Source organism: Echinops telfairi, unplaced genomic scaffold (assembly GCF_000313985.2).
Source record: "Echinops telfairi isolate 266 unplaced genomic scaffold, ASM31398v2 ScPeMD7_7469;HRSCAF=8507_0, whole genome shotgun sequence".
Taxonomy (NCBI): domain Eukaryota; kingdom Metazoa; phylum Chordata; class Mammalia; order Afrosoricida; family Tenrecidae; genus Echinops; species Echinops telfairi.
This window is the reverse complement of record NW_022111372.1, coordinates 86,171,007-86,187,637: the sequence shown is the minus strand read 5'-3', so window position 1 is coordinate 86,187,637 and position 16,631 is coordinate 86,171,007. Positions and strand designations below refer to the sequence as shown.

The window sequence follows — 16,631 nt, the reverse complement described above, 5'->3', positions numbered from 1 at the left end:
TGATGTGTGTATGGATTGTGATAAGAGTTGTATGAGCCCCTAATAAAATGTTTAAATTTTTTTTTTTAATGTTCAATTTCAACCTAACTATATCTGCATTAATTTGCTTTCTGATGCCCTCTGTTTGAAGGCGAGGCTGTTCACATTCCTGACCAATGGTCTAAGGAAAGACAATGGAGGCTTAATCTCAGCAAATGGATTTTGGACTTCCTGTCATCCACAGCCTTCTGAACAATCAAAAAATAATAATAATTCACTGCCATCGAGTCAATGCCAAATCATAGCGACCCTATCAGGCAGGGTAGAGCTCCCCCACGTGAGCTTCCAAGGTTGTAACTCTTTATGGGACTAGCAAGCTCCCTCCTTCCTCTGTGGCTGGTGTTTCCAACAGCTGACCCTGCAGATAGCAGTACAGCCTCATCAGGTCCTTTTCTGAAAACTGGGTGCTCAAAATTTAAACTGTCACACAATTCCCTCATCTCATCTTGGATTTTATTATTTGAATTTTTGAATCGTGGACTTAGATGACATCTCATTTAGATTGCTGCTTATTTTAAGACAAGCATTGATGATCCTGGTCACTATTCTTTCTGATAGCAGGGCACCATCTGATACCACCGGTATACGCAGCGATCCCTCCATGAGGGTAAGTCTTGACCAGGGCCATGTCATAAGAACTAGTTATTCTCAGGTTAGGATTTACATTTCATTATTCATTTTTCTACAACATAATATTTAAAGGGCGATAGCGTTCTACATTTGGGATAAGTCAAAAAGTTCATTGACCACAATTGTACATGGATTATGCTTTCGAATTTCCCCGAAGTATTACAAATGTATCCATAAACCTTTGTCTTTCACATCATTACTATTTCCTTATGAAATTTTTCCCAGAGTGTGATTGCTCACAGCCTGTTCCTAAAGTCCACTCCCTCCCTCCCCATGTTTCCTCTTGCTTTCTGACATCATCCACCTTCCCATTGCCCTGGCTATTTTCCTACTTCAGCCACATTGGCCTTCTCAATGTTTCTCCAACTTGCCAAGAACGTTCCCATCACCTTCAGTGCTACCCAGTGTCCCTGCAGGGCTCTTTCCTCAACCATTGGCAGGTGCACACCACTGCCTTCTTCAAGGCTTGTGCAATTGTTTCCTGTTCAATGAGATACTTGCTTACCATTGCATTAAAATCTCATCAGTCCTTTCTTGCCCCACCCACATATACACAGAGGCATCCAGTCCTTATCCTCCTCCATTTTTTTCAAAACTGCTTATCTTGCACTAATGTACTTTACAACTTGCTTACTGAGTTCTCATTTTTATTTGTGTTCCTCACTTGAATCTGATGTATGCAGAGGCAAATGTTTGTCTGTGCATTTGAATTATGTTGCTGGAGAAGAATGTGGAAGGTACCACAGACTGCTAAAAAGACAAGCCAATCTGTATTGGAAGAAGTAAGGCCAGGTTTTCCTTAGAAGCAAAGACAGCAAGACTTTTTGGACACGCTGTTAGGAGAGACCAGGCCCTAGAGCAGGACAGCATGTTCGATAAAGAGGACGATCTTTAATGGGATGGATTGACACGGTGGCTGCTTGGGCACAGAACCAATCGCGAGGGTGGCGCAGGACTGTGGAGTGTTTTGTGTCTTGTGCATCTGGTCACTAGGGGTCGGAGCCAACTTGATGGCACCAAAAAACAAAAGAGCAACATGTTTGTCTGGCATAGCATGCGAATTATAGAAAGAACTCAGTAATATTTGTTAAATGAGGGCATTAGTTGCTAAATGTATGTAACAATTTTAAGTGTGTTGATGACTATTAGCTAATTCAATTCTAAAACATCTGTTATCACTTTACACTCCCTAAAGTATAAAAGATATTTTGGTGGACCAGACCCCTCCCCACAAAAAATCCTTTAAATTAAAAAACTACCAATGAAATATTTCTTTATTGTTATACATTTCTGTCCCTAAAAACTCAAACATAGTGATTATAATTTAATATTCTTAAGAGCTCATGCTATTTATTCTAATTAATAACCATTGCACTGACTTTTTTAAGAGTTATTTGGATCTTTGCTAAATGGCCAGATCTAACTATATCTCTTCATTAGTTCCTAAGTGAAATCAGTAAACCTAACAATAAAATGCATATAGACATTTTAGTTCCAGGATTCTGTGAACATTTATTCAGCTCCTTACGTGACTTTTCATGTATCATCTCCTTCTCTTTTTCAATTTAAAGATTTGGTAATGAAGAGTATCAACACATTTTTCCTACATTTCATACATAAAAAGTGTGCCACTCTATTTTAGAACTCTTTATTTGTATGTGTGTGCGTATAACGAATATATGTATTTTTTCTGATCCATATAAAGAAAAACAAATCAAGGTTTCAACCTGCTTTCCCATAAAACTGCTACTGTCAAACCCCCCGTCATTCACTAGAATCTAAATATCAAAACAGAAATGCTAAGTTGCCTGAATTAGTTCCATGGAAACTATAAGATGACAGAACTGTATTGTTCACAGCAGAGTGACTTCTGGGATTTGTGCTGCTCAGTCAATTGTGCGATTGTGCTCTGGAATTGTGCAATTCCAGAATTGACTTTCCTCAGAAAGATGAGAAGAAAATGTTTATAGTTAACAGAACTGTCATAAACATAGCAAATGCTAAGTGAAATGTCCGGCTCAGAAGGACACACGTGCTAGGTTCTACTTATATAAAAGATTGAAAGGAGGCAAAGGCACTGAGACCAACGGGTATCCGTGGGGAAGAGGTGACTGGAGGCGGGGTGCGTGTTTCTGCTTGGGGTGCTGAAAGCCTTTTCTAAATGGAGAGAAATGACGCTTGAACAGCGTGGTGAATATGACTAATGACAAGGAAGCACGCACTGAAGGGTAATTGGAATGGCAAAGTCTATTTTACCAAAACAAAACGCAAACGCAGAGCGCAAAAATGCATCTGGCTAATCTATTCCTTGAAAAAAATAGAAGGAAAAGTATGTAGTCTTTGTTTGTTTGTTTGTGTTTGGTTGTTTTTAAACATTTGAGTCGTCGTGCACAGGTTCCTGCAAGGCAGCACTGACGGCGAGGGAGGGACCTGACGGACAACAGAACACAGCACAGGCGAACCTGCGTCAGCTTCACAACTGTCACGCGTGAGCCCATTGCTGCAGCCACCGTGTCAGCACGTCTCAGGGAGGGGCTTCCTCTTTTTGATGGCCTTCTACTTGACCACAGGGGACACTCGCTGGTTAGCCGAGCACTGCTAACTACAAGGTGGGCGGTTCAAACTTGCTAGCCCCTTGAAAGGAGAAAAATGAGGTCGTCTACTCCCAAATGGGTTGCTATGAGTCGGAACCAACTGAACGGCAATGAGGCTTTTCCTACTTCACCAAGTATTATGTCTTCTTTTTTCCCGGTATATGCAGTGAGTACTTAAAATTGTGTTTCAAATAGTCAAAGATTCTGAAGTATATTGTATAAATACATACAACATATGCATGCTCTCTTTACGAGTCACGGAAACACGAAGTCTCCAAATGTTTTAAGACTTATTCAGCCCTTTTCTTTCCTCACTGAGGAAATTACGACTAAATAAGGGTTTTTCTTTAGAGTACATGTCAGCAGAGCGTTTCCAGTCTTACAAAGTATGGAGCCTTAATTAATATTTTATAATGTTAGCATTAAAAACTAATTGCATGGCTGTTCGTGTCCATTTATTTTCAGGGGAACAATTGTGTTCTATATATTTTCTGAGAGTTTAGCTTATTACTTTGGACCAACTTTAGGGTCAGGTAGATTAGAGTGCACCTTCTGGCTCCATCAGTTATTAGGTGAATGATCTTGATGAGGCCATAAGATGCTTTAGCTCAATAAACCGTAGCTTAATCACATGTTGAAGAGGGCTAGTATTACTTATTTCAAAGAGTGTTGGTATAAACTTTGTAGTGACTTTAGTGCATCTAGACAGTGAATAATAACTAAATATATCTTGAAATAAATATTTTAGATAAATTTTCACCTGGATTTTTCTACAGAGTATACTATAGGTCCCATTAATTTCTATTTACTGATGCAACCCTTGGGATATTTGGGTCTTCAAATGAAAGCCATATAAAAGAGTAAGAATTGGATACTGATTCAAAATTACCCTTTGAATATGTGCCTTAATAGTTTAGATCTATTTAGTAGAAGCCACAGAGATCAATTCTCAAAAACAGAGACAACAGTAGAGAGTTTCAGTGCTATTTGTGTACATCTTAAAATGGCTACATGTGCGCTGTATGTACTATTTCAATTTGGTCATTTGCCTTTTAAAAACATAAGTTCCTTTCAGATAGGGAAAAAGGAGCATCACACTGCTTGCCCTCAATTGCTACTGACTCCTGGCGACCCCAGACAGGACCACAGCTAACAGCCAGACGCCGATAGATATTTTGTTTTGAGGAACTTCTCGGAAGATGATACGGTGTTGGTGAGAATGGTGAGAATAAAGGCATGAGCGCTATTTCATCAATTCCAAACCCAAACCTCTTGGTTTCTTTGTTTCTATATGCGCACACTCCTCATTTGTCCACATGGTTGGGTTCCAAAGATTAGATCATTATGTGAAAATCAGCATTATGTAAAAATGGAGGCTGAACATGAGATTAAAAAATTCGAGCACTACTACAGCATTACATAACTGCTATGTTATACCATTACATAACTGCTAGCCCCATGAGAATCACGGTCCAGCCACACAGACATAGCACCTTAACCATCTCAGCCAGCATTACCCTTGCTTCAAACGTTGACATTCATTACTGTCACACGTATAGCATTAATGTGAGAATAGACTTTTAAGATATCACTGTAAATACAAAATGTCCTTTAACGAGAGACTCAATAAATGAGAAATAAGTATACAGACAAGCATACATTAGCCGGCATTGCTTGCAGGTGAGTGGGAAGGGCGTGGTAAAGATAAGCCAAAGAACAGAGATGTTCTATTACATGTGTTAGCACAAACAGATCCGGTCATAGCTTTTTAATCTTCATTCACAACCTACGAGTCAGCTGGTTATTTGAGGGCAACAATTTATAGAGCTGAACAATTCCAAAGTAAGGAAATGTACATTCACATACATATCTTTGTCGCTCAGAGGTTGTGATTATAAACACAAGTAGGTGTGCTGAACTTTTCCCTGATGATAATTATAAATGATATGAGGTAATAAATGCAATGTGTCCCACCAATATTGTTATGAGAATTTAACTGAAGTATTTGTATATCCATCATAACGTAAATTGGCAGTATTTAAAAACATACTAATTGTGGGAAAATGTTTTAATCTACTAATTATGAAGGAGATAAAAACTGATAGAGGAAATACTGGAAGCTTCCAATTATATGTTGTAATGTCATTGTGGATTGCCCCAAAACCAGGTCACCAGCTTTAAATACTATACAGATAGTTCATTGTTATCAGATCCTTGTTTGCAGGATTAGTCTTTATGTTTTTCAGCTGTTTATTCGTGAAATCTAAATCTTTTGGAAGGGATAAAGAATGCTTAAGTGGAAAATAATGTGACACAGGGGGGTGAAAATGAGCAAAACAGTGTAAAAAAAACCCAGCTATCTCAAGAGCATAGCAGGAAATGTCAGTCAATTGTGATTGGGGCCATACCATAGATCATAGTACTGTTGTGTTGCTGTTTTGTGTTGTTTTGCTTTGCTTTGCTTCAAACTACCCTGGGAGAATCTCTCATGGCACAGTGGTTATGAGTTGGGTTGTGATAGGCAGAGCCTAAGGTTCAAAACTACCAGCCTCCCCTTAGGGGAAGGACGAGGCTTTCCACACCTGCAAAGAGTTACAGTCTCAGAAACTCACAGGTGGCAGATCTATCTGTCCTATGGTGTCACTGTGAGTCAGAATTGACTTGATGGGAGGGAGGGAGAGAGGGAGTAAATATCTACTCCTGTAAGCAGTGACTGTGAGTGCATGACAGTGAGTGCGTGCGTGAGTGCGTGAGTGAGTGAGTGAATGTGTGAGTGTGAGTGCGTGAGTACGTGAGCGCATGTGCGCGTGACTATCTACACCTGGAAACCCTCCTTGTCCTACAGGGCTGCTGAGTTGGCCTGGCCTAGTCTATGGCAGTGAGTGAGTGTAAACAGCAGGCATCGCACAGTAAGGCAGGGCATCCCTTCTAGACCAGTGATTAATGTGAGGTTTGTTGAGGTAAGGCACCTAATAACTGATTCCGCTGATAACTGAGAGATCCATAGAGAATATTCACCCAAAGGAAGCTTTGAAACTCAATGTTCATTGTGTTTGTCATGCAAAAATATGGGTTACTGTTGCCAAATTTATTTTTGAAGAGGAGGCAGACATTCAGATTTAAATATGCATAGATATCAAGATTATAAAATTTTGAAAATAACGTTTTAAATGTTGGTGTATATGTATCTTTTTATACGGTTATCTCCTTCCATGAAGAGGTCCTGCCTCAGAAACCCCAGGAGGAAGTCCACTTTGTCCTGCAGGAATCCGTGAGTCCAAATTGATTCTGGGGCAGAGGGCAGATGTTTTTAAAATAGTGGGCTGGATGCACAAATTGTTTATTTGAGTAAGTGCTTTACACATGCTTATACACATGTCCCTGAAACTAAGTCCACGGAGGTCTGGGTGGTGTATTGGTGACGCATTGACTGGAAAGCACCAGCTACACTCTGAGAGAAAGATGGGGCTGTTTTTCCCACGACACATTAGTCTCAGAAACTCTCAGGTGCAGTTCTACCATGACCTAAAAGTCTCTCTGAGTTGGCATCAACTCTTTGGTAGTGAGTTTGTCTTTGGTTTGAGCTATGTCCAGTTCACAGGGCTCCAGTTTTGAACTATGTTATAAAATGTATTGGAATCTCAGTTCTAATTAATAGGCCCATCACGGACCTTCACTATCCTCTTGCAAAACGGGAAGAACAATGCCTGCTTCACCCAACTATGAGGACATCAAAACTGGCAAAGCATAACAGAAGTTAGGTCCTCATAAAGTTCATCACTTCCTCTTTGTTTCAATCTCTCTCCTTAAAGAAAAAATGTATATAGAGTTAAATTGTTTTGTTTCCTTCTTTTTATACTCTATCCAGGACACGTCAGATATCCTTGTTACTAATAAAGCCATTGCTATCCCATTCACTGTTGGAATAAATTATTTTATTTGACCGTAAGGAAAATGCTACACAATGAATGTCCACATTTTCTTCTAAAGGGTAGAGACGAGTCCGTCTCAAGCCTGAACACTCTCCAGCTTGATCCAGAGAGAGGAGAGCGTGTTTTCATCGCATGATTGTCTTACAGGAAGTTTTGTCATAAGGATCCTCCCATTAGTCAAACAGCGTTTCAGGACACCAAGAACACCGTTCGTGATGGCACCATGAAAAGCTGTTTAGGCTCCAGTTGACTCTACAACCAAAGATGGATGTTTCAAAGCAAGAGGATTCTATGAGATAAATTTGGACAGTTAATGTTTACAAACGATACCAACGTTAGTGAAAAGTCAGTAAGGCATTGGCCAAAGACTGAACGTATTAATCGTGTTCTTTTCTATCTTCCAGGGCCTTGCCTAAGCCACTTAGGCTCAATTTCAAAAACCATAAATGCAGGTAAAGGGGAAATAGATAAAATTCTCTATCGCAGTTAAATGGCTTGGGAAGCACATGTGGTCTAAGCTGTAGGCAAGAGCAATAGCATGAATCAGGTATACTAAAGCAGGCATTGGGAGAATGAGCCCTTTCAAATCTATTGAGGGAAAATCCTCACGGTCACACAGAGATGAAGAATCAATGTCCCTTGCTGCAGGCTGATGTTTTCTGCTTCGGGGTGTAGTATCGTGTACCCTGTGAGGTCTAAAATTCAGGCAATCTAGCTATAAAGAGAACATATGGGGAAACCATTGCCATGCTGTAAAAATCAATTAGGGGGAAGGGACTCTGTGTTACTAAATAGATATAGATATATATTTTTAAATAGAGTTTGTGTTTATTTATTCCAAAAGTTTTAGACATCTGACCCCAAAATACTATGAATTCTAAACCTTGCAGATGCTTTATTAAGAGAAGTGCTTTGAGAATAAAAGGAAGTTATCATTCAAATGTTTTCTTTAACATAACTAAAAACCATGTTATCTAATATTTTTTAAAATTCATTTTAGTGTTAATTCGCTACCATTTAAAACTCCCCTTAGGGAGACATAGACTGAGCTGGTGAAGTTGTAGCAATTCTTCCTCTGGGTCTAGGTAACCAGAGCAAAGCACAACAGGGAGCAACCCCAATAATACCAAGATCTACTTGATACTTCAAGTAAGATAAAAATAATATAAAGCCAAGTTTGGGTTACCTTCATAATACCCAAATCTTTCTGACTTCTTAGTGCAACGTAGCAATGTTAGCAGTTTATGAATTCAATGTTGATTTTTAATTAATTGCCCAGACTGGCCATCCTTATATAAAAACTTATTATCCATTGCTTTTTAAAAAAGATGGTTTATTGGTACCCCTGCTGTTGAGTTGACTGCCACCCAGAGAGACCATGCTCCAAGAGCTTCCAAAGCTGTACAGCATTACAGAGGCGGACCACCCACTGACTCCCTGGTGGCCGGCCACAGAAGCCCAATTGTACAGAACGTATGCCTTTACAATATTCTGTCCAGCGGTTTTCATCTCCATGCATGCTGCACAAGAAGCGCCAGATAAGCAATGTGGCGAGAAGCATTTGCTCGGTTGACATTTTCCCTGTGGCTGTCCTGGGTAGCATCTTCTAGTGGAACACTTCCAGTGCGGAGCAGAAGGCGTGCTGAAAATATCACCTTCTCTTCTGGAGCAGATGCTCACAGGGCATCTGTAGCGCCATAATCTCAGCAAAGTTGCTTTCTTAAAAATAATACCAATGAATTGTTTTCAAACCACATAATGTCAACCAAATTCAGTCAGATTTGGTTGGCTATGTATATTTTAACAGTAGTTAGACTCCAAAATTTCAAAACTTGTAGTGCATGCTGTGAGTTTGATGAGATGCCAAACGAGGAAACAGAAAACATAGGTAGTTAGCACAGCGATAGCTGTTGTCACAGGCTTGTTCTCACTGAACTGCGGCTGCAGTCCCTATCGGTTGTTTGCTTGAATGCTGGATTTCCAAGTGTTCGCTACTGCCTCTCATCTCCGTTTCATCTTTATTCCTGGGTATGAATGTGAAAGAATCGTTTGTGTATTTGGTTGACTTCTAAAACAGCAAAGTTTTTGTCAATGCTTATCACAAAATTTGAATATTATTAATAGTTACATTGTTCATTTGTTTTGTAAATTTGAGTGGTTTCAGAGATATCTCTTTAATGATTCTGCCATTTTTGACATCAATTTCAATTTTTGAAAAAAAAGAATTAAAGAAGCCAGTGCCACGCTCACAGACTTTTCAGTTATGTTTTAGCGTGTAGCAAACTGCCTGAATGATGGGTTTTAAGGGCTGTAATTTATCCTTGACGATTTTGTTTCCCCTGACTTAAAGCTTAAGCACATCCTGAGCACATCACACATATGCACACAATCCATTTGCTTTACAGACAAAAATAAAAGAATTCAGACCACGGTCCAAAGAACCCGTCCGTCTCAGGCTGGAGGTCTTTCAGGGGCCATCCTTGCAGTCATTCAGTCCGTAGCTACTATTTATTGAGCACGTATGCTGTGCCAAGTGATTGTATTGATCACTGAACAAAGCAGTGCCTGCCTTACACAGTTTACAACCAATAAAGGGCAAAGAAGCTCTCAAAACAAGAAAATGGGCTGCTAACTGCAAAGCCAGTGGTTCCAGCAGCTCCGAGGGGGAAGGAGGAGGATTCCGTAAGAATTACAGTCGCAGAACCTCATCTAGGGTCGCCAGGCATCAGAATCCACTCGATAGCCGGGGCTTTGGTTTCCTAATTCCAACCTTTGAGACAGGCCATGCGGAAGCGCACGTGGTGCAGGGACAGAGTTCCCAGGGAGATACACTCAGGGAAACCTCTCCACGGAGTGCAGACTATCATTCCCTTTTGTTTACTTAAGGGAAAATGGTCAGAAGACTGAGCTTTCATTTCAAAACTATATAGATGTTGGGAAATTATAGTGAAAAGGTGCTAAACATAATCTTGGCTTATTCCAAGAGCTCATGACAGCTAAGTGATGCTGCTTAAATGTGCTTCTATAAAGAATACGAGTGGTCACAGAGCAGAAAAACGCAGGACACCGCTTGTGTTTCCTTTGTTTTTATTTTTCAGTTGCTGCTGATGTATGAACCGAGTGGAGTTGATGGTGGTTTGAGTAGGACTTAAGTGACTTGGATCTGAACTCATTCGTTATCAGCAGACAGAGATGACCAGGGTTAATGTAATACCCATTGTGAGTTGCAGGGGCAGGTCAGGGTAACACAAGCTCATATTTCCTGAAATTAATGATTGACTCTCAGCTACTGTAAATCAAGCACACCCTACCTGTGCTTGTATTCTCAGGAGTATTTAAAAGCAACATATAAAGAAAGTCACCTCCCACCCTGAGGGAAAAAACAAACAAATTAAAATCACAGTAGACATACATGTATTGACATGGAAAGGTGGCTATATTATATAAACTGAAAGAAAAAATTTAAAACCTTAAAAATGGGGATACGGATCTATTTTTATGTGCACATAGAAAGTAACCTTAGAAGGTTACAGACCAAAATGATTGCCTGGTGGGTCTACAAATTATTTTCATCTTTACTTAAACATTTCTGCAAGATCTTTTTTTGCAACCAATAAGGATATATAATTTTTTAATTTGAGAAAAACTAAAAGAAAAAACAAGAATTATATCGGTAAATGTGGATTTTAAACAAAATGTTGTCAGTGTTACAGGTCTTACTTATACTGCAAGCTAATTAATTATGGAGAAGACTTTTCTGAAATGATTCAGAGAGAATGAGCTGGTCTTTGGCACAATATGTGTACGTAGGCATTAAAGGAGGGGAAAAAAGAGGACACCAAAAAGTTAAATAATTTTAATTTTCCCAAAATAATTTTGATTTTTGTTATTTCAGAAAAGTGTAGAAGTGTTTGTCCAGGGAAGAAATCAGAACATCACTGAACTGATCTGCATTTAAGATTTAATATTGTTTTAACTTTTAAGGGCAAGTAGGGAGAAACTTGTGTGGGACATATCAGTGATGTATTTTTTACCAAAATGTATGTTACCTTCCAGCCTCTATGCAACTACAAATAAAAATAACAGTTATAAAATAATTGCACAATTAGTGCAGAGGGATTTGATTCCTTCTTCCTCCAGACAAATATTCCTACATATTTTTGAAATATCAAGCATCACGTACTTTCTCAAAAATATTGTTTTTGTGTGTACACTATTTTTTTTCCTAATGCCCTAAGCACACACTTGGTCTACTTGGAGTAATTCAATATGGTCCAAAAGAAAATAAATCATGGCACCTAAAATATTCAAATAAAAATGAGTCAAACTCAATATAGATTGATTGTATTTTACATTTTCAAATTTCAATCAGGAGGGTAATTTGCTACATTTTCTAACACGGCACACAGGCTCCTGGGACGTAGATCTCAATGAGGAGAAGGCCATTTATCACACAGAACCTTTAACAAGTCTCTCTCTCTGAGACTGTTTCCATTTATTTGAAATAATTATGTTGCACATCTCAAAGAATAAAATCAATATTGTTGAGTTGTAAATGAAACTATTGAATTGGTGTGTGTTTGGCAGGGTATATTTTCACCAAAAAGTACAAGTAAAAGAATTTAGGAGACTAGCACGACAGAACTGTTGTGAATATAAAAGAAAACAGAAACCGGCACTGAGAACTGCACAGCAGTGCAGTAAAACCTGGGAGAGCAGGGACAGCACAGGGCTGCCTTGAGCTCCAGATCCCACGCGTTTCCAGCCATGGACACGGTTCAGTCTTCCCACTTCTTTGTCATTCGTTTTAGTGGAAAACACGTGAGTGTGCCTTTTCTGACAAATTTTCACCTGGCACAAGTGCGGGTTGTTACAGGTATGCCTGAATGAATATCAAGTGTAGTAATGGTACTTACCACAGCTATATTGTTTTCTTCATTAATTATTAGATGTGTGTTTATCTTATCTCCCTAAGGACGTCCATGTGCAAACTGAGCTAGTCATATAAGAGCTCTACAAATATTGGTGGGTCAATTGATTCACCTTGTTGGAAAACATATTTTCACTTGATAGAATAGTGGTGGGGATATACCAATGGAAAAATGTAAGCCACCTCTGTGTGTAATACCCAAATAGAAGCCTAGTTAATTTATTTTTGTCTCAGAGAAAAAGCCAGTTGTTATCTACATGGAAATCTATGTGACAAATTTGGTTTTCTTTTATTATGATGATTTTATGAACCAATGAAAACTGTAGAAAGCACCCTTAGCGCCCCAAATGTTTTCTTGAAAGATGAAAGATGTGCACAAAACTGAAAGATGTTCTGAGGTCATCTGAAGAAATTAAAGGGCTACATGTGTGTTTTACACAAAATAACAAGTTTTACTAAAGACTTAAACACCACCCCAAATAATTCATATACCTACCAGCATGGTATGGCCCCAAGAGTTCTGGAGTATAAATGTAATGAGTACAATTAGGTCGTCTGTTAACCATCACATATGAACAATAACTTGTATGTGTCTCTGGTAAGATATATATATTTTTTTACATCAATGGCGTGACTCGAATGAGAATAAATCCTGTCGGAGCTGGAACTTGATGGCACTTTAGGCTTTGCTCTTCTCTACCCTCATTCTCCACTAGTGCGAAATAGCTGTTTCCCTTCTGTGACACGCTCACTCGGTAACACAGACTCCAGCTTTCAGAAGTTTTACTGAATCTAGACCCTACTAAATGAAATGTGGAAAAAAGTTTTTACTTCAAATTTCTCTAACAAGGAATAATTTTAGCAAAGATGAGGCTTTCTACTCCCACAAATATGTTACGTCTTGGAAATCCACAGGGGCAGTTCTACCCTGTCCTGCAAGGCCTCTAGGAGTCAGAATAAACTCAACAGCAATGAGTTTGAGTTTGGGGGTTGAAATAAGCCACTCATTGCCTAAAGTGGCTGAGAAAGAGGAGCTTTTATGAACAGGCCTATGTTCGGTCCCTTGAATCCGGGAAGTTCTTATGTCCATATAACCTCTACAGGCAGATAACCAATCAGTTTCTTCAAAAATATCCAAACTCTGCCCATTATAAAGTGATGTCATTGCGATAGATGTAGACATGCCAAAAGTTAAACACTAAGGTGTACTCTCAAACAGAACGTTTGATCTACAAAAAGTCAGAGAAGTTCTCTGTCAAGTACTATAGTCCATGCTAGACAAACACATATTTAGATCCTCTATCTGGAAGTCTCGCTGAAAGAAGAGCCTTCTTTCTCGGGCTCCCTATTTGCTCACACATACCATCAGACAACTCTACATTTTACTTTTTAAGTTTTCATTCTTTCTATTGCTATAGAAGCCCATTTTTCATATTCCGGGTCTCCAAGGAATAGCAATAAACTATCTGATATAAAACTCTTGGTTTATCTGAAGCCAATGATAGTCAATTCTTGCTTTCTTTTGTTCAAATGAATCCATCAGTGCCCTTATCTCCCCTCAGAGAGTTGAACTTCCTATCTATTAAACATAACTTCACTTCTCTCTGGTCCCTGGGCAAAGGCCATATAATCAGTCATCTTAGGTTGTGAAGGCCAGACCTAGTAGTCTATGCTCATCAGGATCTGATCACCTACCTGAGAGACCAACACCACCGGGGAGAAGACCTTCATCTATAAAAAATCTATCCAACGTCTCAAACTCAACACAAAGGAAAGAAACACAAAGCCCCAGGAGCTCTAGTTTTACTGCATGAAACAGGGTGAACTACCCAGATATCTTACTGTTTATCTATTATTTTGCGGTGGATATACACAATTTAATTTCTGGAATTCAAAAGTTTTCATTAGCAGATCCAGGACATAATGTGTTATAAAATTTTTTTATACATGACATCTAAGCTCAAAACTCCTCTCCTTGCCCTACTTTGTTATTAACACATGGTACCCGGTACATGGTAGCAAGATTTTCAGTTGTTAATGGACATAACACACAAGTTGCCATGGGTATATTAAATCCATTCTTTCCATATCACTAGAGAGCCATCCCCTACAGAAAGCAAAAAGAACAACTATTTTGAGGGAGATTAAACCATTAGCCTGAGCCAAATAAATGTACAAATTCTAAGTGGAAAACTAAAACAACAGGGTAATTTTACATGGTAAAAAAATGTCTGCACTGCCAATGATGCTGTTAATGGGGAGATTGATGGCTAAAACTGATCCTTAAGATGAATGTATTATTACTAACACAACTTACCTGCCAGGATTTTTCTGGCTTTAATTCAATGAAATCCATTATCCTGGGTGGTAATGGAGCAGCATACCCTACTCATCTCAGGCATCTTTAGTCTCCTGAGCTGCTTTAAAGCCTTGGCAATAATAAAGGTCAAGCAGACCCCAGTAAGCATTTGTAAACTACAATAGCTGCCCTGTTGAGCTCCAAGCCACACATTTCCCTGCAAAGCTTTGCTCACACTCCTGTTTCATTTCATTGTATAAGCAGGCTAATTTGGAAATGGCTAGGTTACTTGGGAGCGCCTAGATTTTCAAAACAATCCCATTTCCCACTTAACCACTTACAGAAGCAGACCCATAATGCATCATTTGAGAGAACTGTAAAATGGTGCCTGGACACTGAAGGAATGATCCCAAACAGCACACGATGAAATGAAAGGAGTGCACTTCACCTTCCAGCTCAGCGCTGCTGCCTGGGACACAAGGCGCACCAACATGACAAGGTTGGGTGGAATTTCAAGAAAGCGGATTTGTTTCAACATTCTTTTGGCAATATGCTAGATGCAAAAAATACCACAAGCCACCTCCCTTTCCCATTACTGAAAATTCTGGACCCTCATTATCACCCCTCACACACCCAATTAAAAATAAAGAAAAGAGGCAGGCTCTGAATTCACATGTAGTGCTATGACACAGATCGAATGACAGGCATCTGTCCTAATTGGTCACCATGAAACTGAGGCACAATAACAAGAATAAATCTCACATTAATCCAAATGAAGCCAATGAATAATAATACAAACCAGAGACAGTTTCGAAATTATGCAATTACCTCCAAGCATGCACGCTCATTTATACCTCATAAAGATGATTGCAAAGCGCACTGTGCATATAAATATGCTCTATAAATGGAATGCAAATGCTAAGTAACGTGTATATATGACATGCATAAGGTATACACATTCATATGTTCACCATCATATCTCACACTAAAAATAAAACTGCATTAGACAAATTGTTTCCACAAAAAGATTAGGTCAAATACATTAGAATATGGTATAGAACGCTAAATTCTGGCACCACCTTTTCTTAGCAATAAAGGAGATAAGCAAAAAGCACCTTTAAATTAGGTTGAGAGGCTTAGAAGGCATCAAATGAGGAAGGCCCAACCCTGTATGTGAGAGCTACCAATAAAAACGATTTCTTACACCCATTTTTCGATGTTAGCGCTTTTTCCAACCCCGATTCTCCTGCTAAGCCCAGGAGGAATGGAATCAAGGGGCGCCATCTGCATCCTGGGCCAATTCAAGATAAAAATCACAGCAACATTTTTTTTAAACCCAAGCGGATGCCTCCTCACTCCTCTCTTCCTGGCAACATGCCTCACCATCCCTATCTCCGTCTCCACGTCTCTCTCTCCCAGTCTACAGGATGGGAGTCATTGTTCAAGTCCAGGCCACGAACGTAGACGCGGGCCATATAATACCACGCTAAATCATGAAGCTGGCCCCACTGCCTCCTACTCACCATGCTGAGACCCGGAGAAGCTGTGGAAAGCAGTGAGAGATGCAAACTGAATCCATTTTCCTTGTAACCCAGTCGAATGCAGCCTGCGAACCCAACATCAGCAGCGGCTGCTGGGATTTTCTTCCCCTGTTCGTCTCAGGTTGGCGATGGTGCGGATAGGAACCACCCTTCTAGCCCCACTAGAGTACCGGCAGCAGAGCCCACGGGCGCAGCAGCATCACCACTTGGGCCTCCTCCCTCTCGGAGGATGGGGTGAGCTCCGGAGCAGCCAGGAACTTGCAGCAGACACCTCCTCGGGCTCCTCCTCCCGTTCCCCTTCCCCCACGGCCCCACCCCTGCTGCGGTAGAGGCTGCCTGGCCCGGCAGCTGGTGGTTGTCATGACAATGGCCAATGGGAAGCGGCCAGACTAAGTGGGAGGGGAGATGCGTGAAGCAAACTGCAGGGGCTGGGGAGAGAATTGGTGCTGCCCCCCTCCGAGATGATCTTGGTCTCTTCTGCGCTGGACTTGGGGTCTCCAGAAAAAAAAATGGGACAAGGGTGGATAGTCAAGGGAAGAGAATAATTAAAATTTCACTGAAATCCGCATGGAAGCATATGAAACACCATAGGAAATGTTTTCACTTGCTTTGCTGTTTCCAGTAAAATATTTAGATTTGTGATCAGGTTTTAAATGAGAAGGGAGA

General features: G+C 40.0%; 1 protein-coding gene across 4 annotated transcripts in view; it reads right to left on the bottom strand.

Annotated features, from left to right (window-relative positions):
* JAKMIP2 (janus kinase and microtubule interacting protein 2) overlaps positions 1 to 16,214 on the bottom strand; it is a 211,402-nt gene extending 195,188 nt beyond the window's left edge. For 2 of the 4 annotated variants that reach the window (XM_045284603.1, XM_004696707.2), the window contains exon 1: positions 15,948 to 16,214. The gene's annotated coding sequence lies outside the window, so the exon portion shown is untranslated. The remainder of the gene's footprint in view (positions 1 to 15,947) is intronic. The other 2 variants (XM_004696705.2, XM_045284602.1) reach the window with 1 other exon arrangement.
* Between the last annotated feature and the right edge of the window lie 417 nt (positions 16,215 to 16,631).